The sequence below is a fragment of the Sardina pilchardus genome, chromosome 13 (assembly GCF_963854185.1).
Source record: "Sardina pilchardus chromosome 13, fSarPil1.1, whole genome shotgun sequence".
Classification (NCBI taxonomy): Eukaryota; Metazoa; Chordata; class Actinopteri; order Clupeiformes; family Clupeidae; genus Sardina; species Sardina pilchardus.
Genome location: NC_085006.1, coordinates 2,099,911 through 2,109,184, shown reverse-complemented (window position 1 = coordinate 2,109,184; position 9,274 = coordinate 2,099,911). Strand labels below are relative to the sequence as shown.

The window sequence follows — 9,274 nt, the reverse complement described above, 5'->3', positions numbered from 1 at the left end:
CTGCAGAAACGCGAAAAAAATACTTTGATATGAGTAGGCTATCATGTGATTTCCTGTTAATGAGGACGTGTAGCCTATTGCACGATGGAAATAATTTGAAGGAATCTAGCAGCAGTCTTGTAAATAGTGACCCACAGTCTTTGCAAAATCCTAATCTGAGACTGGCCTGTGACTAGACTGTGACTAAAAACTCAATGAATTGTCTTTAGATGTGAGAGGGTCTGAGACTGTAGTCTTTCAAAAATATTTTCCAAATCTTTGCAAAGTCTGTCAATGTAAGGTAGGCTTTAAAGACAATTCATTGTGTTTTAGTCACAGTCTAGTCACAGGCCAGTCTCAGATTAGGATTTTGCAAAGACTGTGGGTCACTATTTACAAGACTGCTGCTAGATTCCTTCAAATTATGAATATTATTGGAAATTTAGTCGCCGACTGTTAAAACAGACCAAAATCGTGCAATGTAAGACAGCCTTTACTGTGACGGAAGATATACATTGAATCCTTGGCCAAAGGTTTATTGTAAAGTTATCAAGGCAATGTCAAGCCTCCATCAAAGTCCACGAAATTCTACCAAGGCCGAAGTCCTTAATTTTATTAAATTTTCAGGGATGCATATCATCTGCGTGCTCAGAATGGTCACAATCCTGTGCACATATTTTATGGAGGATTTAAAAAATATGTAGTAAACAAGGTAGTCCACTATTTATTTGTAAATAAATTACTGTGTAAAGCTTGTCTTATTGTCACTATGTAAAGTAGCCTAAATGAGGTATGGGCTCAGTTCATTTGGACAATTTTGAACTCTTAAATTGTAATTGTGTAAAGAATGCATTTAGAAAGGCTATTTAAACTTTTTCTAATGAGAGCAATTATGAGCTAAATAAAACACATTTTCTCTTTACAATTTTGCTTAATGGTCACTGCTCTGAGAAATTAATCAAGGTTGTATAATTCAATGTATAGATGTAGGAGAATGATACTGCATTATGATAAGCTATTTGTATTTCATGGTGTTAAGGTGGTATCTAGTATTTTTTTTCTTTACTCTATTCACATAACCTAACCCTCACATCAAATATATTTTGGTACTTTTATTTAGCTGGTAACTGAAATGTTCATTTCTTTGTAATTGCATTTAATCCACTTTGTGAATGGTAAGCGTGGGTATCTTTTGAATATTTTGATATCAGGGCAAATTAAACAATAATTCGGTTGAAAAAGTTTAGGGACTTTTATTATGACGAGTAACATCGAATATTTTACCCATCACCACGCTCCATCTTTCTTTTCGCTGACTGCGGGTTCAAGGTAAGACGTGTGTGTATAATGTCTCTAGAAAAATTAATAGATATGTCTGTATATTTGGTTTTGAGGTATTTATTACATAATAAAGTCACGAAAATATGAAAATCTGTTTAGCTGATGTGCATCTGGATAGCCACATTGGTTAAATTTGTTAACGTGTTCGTGTAACACTAAACGATAGCTAAACTCTTCAGGGCAGGCAGGAAAGGTAGCGGTTGTGTAAATGTGAATTGGTAACGTTAATATATCAAACATGTTAATCAGGTTGTAGCAGGCAGTGTCTTGAGAATTTGCCGTTTTCTCATGAAAATCGTTGTAACAATTATTATATCGTCGAATACAGTCAAGGGCAATTACTACTGGGAGGATGCTTCAGTCATCCTGTAAGCTAGTGTTTGTTGGATAGCAATAACCTGTATCGTAAATTAACTCGCATCTGCTTCTTGAATACCAGTTTGTTTGAAAACGTGGTACATTACTGTAAAGTTGGTTGAGATTTTGAGTCACCTCCGTTTGGAATGGAAGTTCACGTTGTTATCTTGCTATTGAAAATCAAAGGTAGACTCCTAGCAGTGCTGGAAGCTAACGGGAAAATATCGCGAACATAGATATATAAAGCTAGATCCCTCATTGGGCTCTAGAACGTACGTAAATGGCGGCGCCATCTTGGTGGGGGCAAGCGTTCGACCGGAATCGGAAATGAAGCGCCGTCGCATAGTAACGGTCGAACCAGAACATGTTATATCGAAGGCTTTCTGGCTTTGGGTCGAACGCCACATAAGACACGAAAAGAAGAGGGCACGGAAGAAGACGGGACAACGAGAAGAGAAACCCACAATTAAACGTAAGTAGAGAAATTAAGTGGTGCATGTTGACCTTAAAGCACTTCCTTTATCATATTGTTTTAAACCCGAATGTTTGAACATATTTGGCTAGGCTACGTGACTTATCCTGTTAGAACCAGCTAGCAGCTAAGAAGAATGGCTGCTGTCTGCCATCACTTGCTTGATCACTGACTAACTCCCTTAACTCTCTGAAACATAAAAATATGGAATAATTAACTCCGTTGGCACTGTTTAACATAATGACTTGGACGTGCAAGCGGTGCGCTGCTTGATAACAGGGCACATGTCCTGCAACATTATCGTTTACAGCATGCTAGCCATGTTTCATCCGTTAGTCCACAGTCATGCTTTTATTATGACCGTGTGTGCACATTTCAGTCAGTAAATGCTCTTAAGATTAAGCTATCAATATTCCTTGGATCCTTGGATATTTTCAGTTCAGAACAGTAAATACCTCCAGTCCAAAACATGTAACGTTTTACTTTTTTTGTAACCTTAAAACGGGGACACTGACCCAGGGGTGTCACTAGATCCAGAGTTGCACTGGAGCAAAAGCCCCCGGGGGCATTCACCTCCGTAATAATAGTTTTTATATTTTAATATTTAAATGTATAACTCTAGTGCTCTTTGCTAGAAATGTGTTATTCTTATCTATAGATGGAAATATTTGTGCTGTAGCCTAAACTTTTTTGCACTTCAGAAATGTAACCAATAGTTATGATGATACTGCAATAACTTCATATACTCAAAGCATTAGCAGAATTTCACAGCTCAGAAATGGTCCAAAATACTGTTGGCTAGATTTAAGCACTCCATGAAATTATACAGTAGTGGTCTGGTCAGCTGTGTTGTTCAGCTAGTTAGTCTAAAGTAAGATAATTATCTTGATCGTTTTGGTAATGGCTATCTAGGTCTATACATGCTATATCTGCCTTTTCCATGACAGTCTGGGCTACCCATATCTGAGAAAGTATGATGTTATAATATATGTATTGTATAATGTGTATTCAAATTAAAGAATGCTTTGGTTTCAGAAGTTGTACTAGCTATTAAAGAAAGGTAATCCTATTGAATTACATTTGTAGTTATTATTACCGGCTTGACCACTTGACTATGTTTTCACATGCAGGAATCCTCAGATGTAAATATTTGATGTGCCGTGGCGCTCTGTGGCCTTCCTTTCCACTGCCATGAGGATGATGCCACTTTTACAAATACATGGGATGTAAGTAAGCATTTTATCTATTGTTCACATGACCATTAATGGAGTAGTTTGGAATTTTGGACATGGGATCTAATTTCCAAGTTAGCCAGTGTGATATTCATCAGTGGAGACCGTTTTCAGCTCATTTCATCCAGTCCTTGTAGTTGCAGAGTTTGCTTGTACTAGCCTTGCATTTCAATGATCGCATTACATTTTGAGGGACTAGTTTACTTTGCTCTGGTTAGTAGTACTGCCTGAAAAGTAAATAGAGAATTACACTCCAATACAGACACCTATGTAATGTCAGTCTGCTGCTACTGTTTTCTAGCACAGGCTGACACATACCGTTGAAATGTGCTGAAAACGGTCTCCACTGATAAATATCACTGTAGCTAACTTGGAAATGAGGTCCAGAGAAGTTACTTATTATCTCAAATAATTATTTTAATAATGCAACTGCCCTGCAAAAGTATTAGATATTCAATTGTCACACGCTTGTTCTTTGTTCATTACTTCAGGTCTCTCAATCAGAGTTCAAGAGGAGAACAACCCAGCCCGATTTGTCGCTGATTGGATTTCGCCCTGCAGGCTGGAAACCTGCACATTTATCTCTCCTGCGTCCGTTCCACGTTTGCTGGAACCAATCACAACCTGGCTTATCCATCAGACGCACCAGGACCGTGGTCTGATTGGTTGAAGAACTATCCAAGCGTACAGTCATTTGAATTATGACCATTGATCACGCCTCTTGTGCAGTAGAAATACAGCACAGCCTCCCCAGACTAATGTTCAATCTCAAAAGATTGAGCGTGGGCTGATGATAACCAGGCTATAAACTCCAATATTTTTAGTAATTAATTGTTCCAAGAACATATTCCATGATTTGATGATGGTTGAAGTTATTGTTCATGGTTGAACTTTTTTATTATTATTTTATTTTTTTATTTTAATTTTAATTTTAATTTTATATATTTGAATGTAATAGTATAATGTCCTACGATCTCTTTTCTCAAACGAGGTGGATAAACTGTGTGTATTTGAATTTAGCCTCCACTACAGCCTAATCTGAACTCCAATCTGCACTTGTTTTCATGGTTTACAATAAAAGTAGAATTTGACTGGCCTGCGTCAACCTTTATAATATATTTTTTAATAAAACAGTCTTTATAATATATTTTTTAATAAAACAGTCCTAAAGTTAAAACTAATCAAAGTGTGCAAGTTCAACTTTCTGGAAATTGACATGCTGACATGACATTAATGAATCTATCAAATGTTATTAATTATGGTGAACTCATGGAGTTGATGTTTCTATAACTTAAAGACAGTGTTGAACACAAAAATAGCTGGTGAAGACTAATTTAAAAAAAAGTTTCTTTGACTTGCCAAAACCTATACTGCAGCTTAACAGTGCATTAGATGCAATACTGTTTTTGCGAGAGGGAGAGAGAAAGAGAAAAAAAAATCACTTGCGAGATGTGAGACTTACATACATAGCCTACTTTACATAAGTTGTCGTTAGCCTACTTAGCTTCCTCAGTCAGTAACAGTGGTGCATGTTGCGAGTCCGTCATTCACGGTAAATAGGACATTTACGTTGCCTATCATAGGAGTTCGTCAAGTCAAGTTGAATAATGCTAGATGCCAACTTGCCACGGTTAACTTCGACGCCTGTAGCCTAATAATGACATTGCTGCTGTTGTAGCCTACAAAATGGACTGATGTTGCCTGTTTTATCAGTTGCTAGTTTGACATGTTTTGTTCGTGCACATATCGAAGTCCAGGCTAGGTGCGTCTGGCAGCTTTTATTGGCTACCACATCTAACAGTGACATATGCCTGTAATGCGCACTTTCTCTCGTATCTCTGCCGAATTTGAACGCTCCGCTTGTTTCTGTCAAAGGCTGTTTGCTCACTGAAACGGTAGATCGTCCATGTGAGAAGGACCCAATACATAATTTTAATCATTTACCCTGGGATTATTACCTTATTATATTAGCTATACAGGCTACGTCTCCCCTACATGCATGAATTCGTCAGGGCTGAGAAAGGGCCGCTTATTTACTCCCATAATTTAAATAATAATTAGCCTAATTGCAATTGCAAATATAGACTTTGTTGCGACTTCCGAAAAGTTTTTTGTGAGTGCTACTTTGTTTACAGCGACCGCACAGCCCATGCTGTTAAAATGCCGCGAGGGTGAAACACCTTCCTTTTACCGTCTCTGTGGAAACACTAGCTGTTCGTTCCAATTATGACGCGTTTTGCCCCCACCAAGATGGCCGCCGCGTTTACGTATTCCACTAATAGAACTCCTCGGCCAATGCGGTATCTAGCTTTTATATCTATGATCGCGAACTCCGATGAGTTGACGTCGGCTCAGCAAGGCCGTTTTTGAAGGCAAGCATGTGTAATTATTGACATAGTAATTTAATTAAACTTGAACAAATTATGTAGCCTTGGTTAAATTGGTGTAGTTTGACAGCAAGCATTCAAACGCGAGGGGGGAATGTGTGGGTTGGCTAAGTTTATAGCTAAGAATAGTAGGCTGTGGCTAAAAGACTCCACTAGCGTATTGAGCAAAAGGCGACAAACAACTTTCTTGCACGCGACCTGGTCTAAATTATTATTTTCTGTAGGCTATATGCATGTGGCCTAATTGCATAAGAGTATTTCTGACGGTTTCATTAAATGTATACTGTCTTGTACTGTATGATAAGTAGTTTGTGTGTTTAATATGAATATATGCATGTTGAGGCTGTCAGTAAATTTTGAATGCATAGAATACAGATTTTCCTCTGATTCAATATAGAATTCTGCATGCCTTTCAGGTATCTAATTAGCTAGTTTTACCCCAATTGAACAATTTTTCTAGTTCACATGTTTGTAAGTTCAAAGTATATGTCTATGCCATTGGAAATGCTACGTTTGTATTTTTCATAATCTATAAAATGTGTTCCAGATTTTGGATTGCATTTTGAGCTATAGTAAAGGTAAGTGTTACGTTTTTAAGGGCTTTTATGTTGCATACAATCACTTAAACGGTACAACTAATAGGGACATTTAGAAACTTTTATGCTGCATTGATTACAAACTGTAATGCTAGTAAAATACATATGCAAAATATGTTTATCTGGAATTAGTTGTGCTTGACCTTGTGTATGACACTGACACGCCTACAGTTCTGGACAGACAAACTAGTATACTACGCTGATATGTGCCTATTCAGAAAACTTTCTATGGCATCAGAGTAGAAAGTCATGAGAATCACTGCAGGGACTCCTGCAGTAGGTTTCAGTTGTGATGTGTGGCATTCGTGTTATAGATGAATGTGGTGTGGCATGCATATGAAGGCAAGCAAGGAGGATTTAAGAGGTGTTGAGGGAAACATTAATGCTGTATTGTAAGGTAATCTTAATATTAGGTTAATAGTCTGATTTGTACACCAGGATGCTGGTTGGAGTGGGTTGCTGGGCTTTCGACGGAGATGCTCATGTAGTTGCACATTCTGAACTTGAATTGTATACATTGATGAATGCAGTGTGGCCTACCCTTGTGCATGAACTCAAAGGAGCAAGCTTGTAGGTTGTGGAGATAATGCTGTAGCACAAATCGATGGTATTTATGATCAATTTGGCACTGTTTTGTTTAAGGATGTAAGATAAATGGTGTTACTAGCCACTACTATTCAATGTTCCTGTTTAGGAACAGCAGTATCTTCTCAAAACAGGGAGGTGAAATAGGAGGACAAACCTGAATGTTTTTTTTTTATTTTGTTTGTTTTTTAGGTTAGCATTTTGATAGATAAAAATTAGAGATGAAATATTGAGGAGGCAACACTTGGGAGTACTTCTACTGAAACTGCTTGTACTAATGCACAACTTGCGGGGCAGCCTAATCTGTGCACTTGTGACATAGTTCACAAGGGGTTTGATACTTTGTTTTTCAATTGAAAATGTTTGAACATCTGGACAGTGTTTTGCGGAGTACAGTATGTAAGTAGTAATTGTGTATGTGAATGTGTGGGATTTTATTGTGAAGCATGTTCAACATCTGATGCTAAGCTTGATTCTTTATCTGGGAAAGATTACATTGTTTTTTGCTTTCAGTATGCTTTGCTCATGTTTTGTTGTGTTGTGTAGTTGAACTTTTCAATGTATTTGGTTTAAATTAAGTAGAATAGAAGAGAGAATTTAGAGTCTTCATGATGTAAATATGTACATTGTTATTGCTTGTTTATCAGAATTGATGACATTATTTCAGTGTAACTATGTGATTTCTGACGTGTTTTGCAGATGGCGCCTCCTAGCAAACGGTCCAGGGCGGCCAAGAAGAGAGAGGCTGACTTGAGGTCTACTGAGGTCAGGCAGTTGAGCTTTACTATCTGTTCTGATGTATTATTGTGTATTTAATAGGAAACATGTAATGTTGAACACATTTTATGTTTCTCCCAATTCTTATTTACAGTAGTTTGTATGTTGCTTGAAATATGCCACTTACATTTTGAATATTTGATTTTAATGAAGGATGTGCTGCATGTCTAAGTTAAAGGAGAAATCCAGCAAGTTCTCACATAGATCTAGATGTTTCTCAAGTTGACCAAATACTGTCAGTACAAAACTAAATGAAAACTATCGTTTTTACCGTTAAAAAAAGCTGATTGTTTTGATTTTGTTTTGTACCAACAGTACTCGGTGACCTTGAGAAACTATAAGAGATCTATATGAGAACTTGTCGGATATCTCCTTTAAGAAGTTGCTGAATATTTATGATCTAAATATATATGTATACATTACTAGTCTGAAAGTATGTCTGTATTAGTTTCTTTAATAATAAATTGTTAAAGAAGTATTGTATGTTGGACATGGTAACTTATGATGGGTTTTCTGTGTTACAGGTGCCGAGCAAGAGGTCCCCGGTGGCAGACACACAGGTTGACTTGGTCTCCTGTGACAAGGTTGGGCGTCCTTGTATAAAAAAAGCCCAAACACTTTCTGAAAACATGCCAAATAACATGCCACATGACGTGCCACATGACGTGCCACATAACATGCCAAATAACGTGCCACATGACGTGCCACATGACGTGCCACAAAACATGCCAAATAACATGCCAAATGAAATGCCAAACAAAATGTCAAACAAAGACTGCCATCAAAGATTGCCATCAAAGATTGCCAACAAAACATCTGCCAATGATATGCCAAACTCTCCTCTGACTCGATCAGACTCTCTCCCAAACTCTCCTCTGACTCTCTCAGACTCTGTCCCAAACTCTCCACTCACTCTCTCTGACTCTCTACCCCTCTCTAAGTCTCATGCCTCTTATGGAAACTCAGTGCCATGCTGTGTGAATAAACAAACTGTAACTAATGATTGTTCCTGTTTGACTCAATCTGATGACTTTCCAGAGAGATCTGTGCTGATGGGGTCCTTTCATCAAGGCCATTCACGGTTTGGAAATGTGCGCAACAAGCAGTGTGGTGCCATCAGTTTGACTGCTGTTTTGAAGTCCAAGATGAAGGACGTGTGGAGCTGGGAAACTGGAGATATTGATGATGTTTTGATTAAGGGAACTGTTCTGTACAGGTCAATGAGTGCTCAGGGCAAAATCAGAGACCATGGAAGAGGCTACATTGCTGTGTCTGAATTGCCAAGGCAATATGAAGTGTGGAATTGTGGTTTCTCAATAAACTTTGCTGAATCCTACACTGGTTTTATTCAGGTTGATGTCTATGACGATGCATTACTTGATGTTGCCATGCCTTTTGATGTAGCACTGCAGCGGGCACTGTTCAGCAATGATGCTTGTTTGTTGACCATTTGTGCGAATACATGTGCTGTAGTGAATGCAGGAGCAAGGTTTGCATTTGTTGATTCACATGCCAACAAGAACGTCAACCAGAAAGGTGAGAGGGCAA

The 9,274-nt window shown here is 37.9% G+C and overlaps 1 long non-coding RNA gene across 1 annotated transcript; it reads left to right on the top strand.

Moving 5' to 3' along the window:
• Positions 1–1,291: 1,291 nt before the first annotated feature.
• LOC134100125 (uncharacterized) lies at positions 1,292–9,062 on the top strand. The gene is made up of 4 exons (XR_009941207.1): positions 1,292–1,308; positions 6,316–6,346; positions 7,649–7,714; positions 8,251–9,062. It is a non-coding gene; the product is annotated as an uncharacterized LOC134100125 (long non-coding RNA).
• The last annotated feature ends 212 nt before the right edge of the window (positions 9,063–9,274 follow it).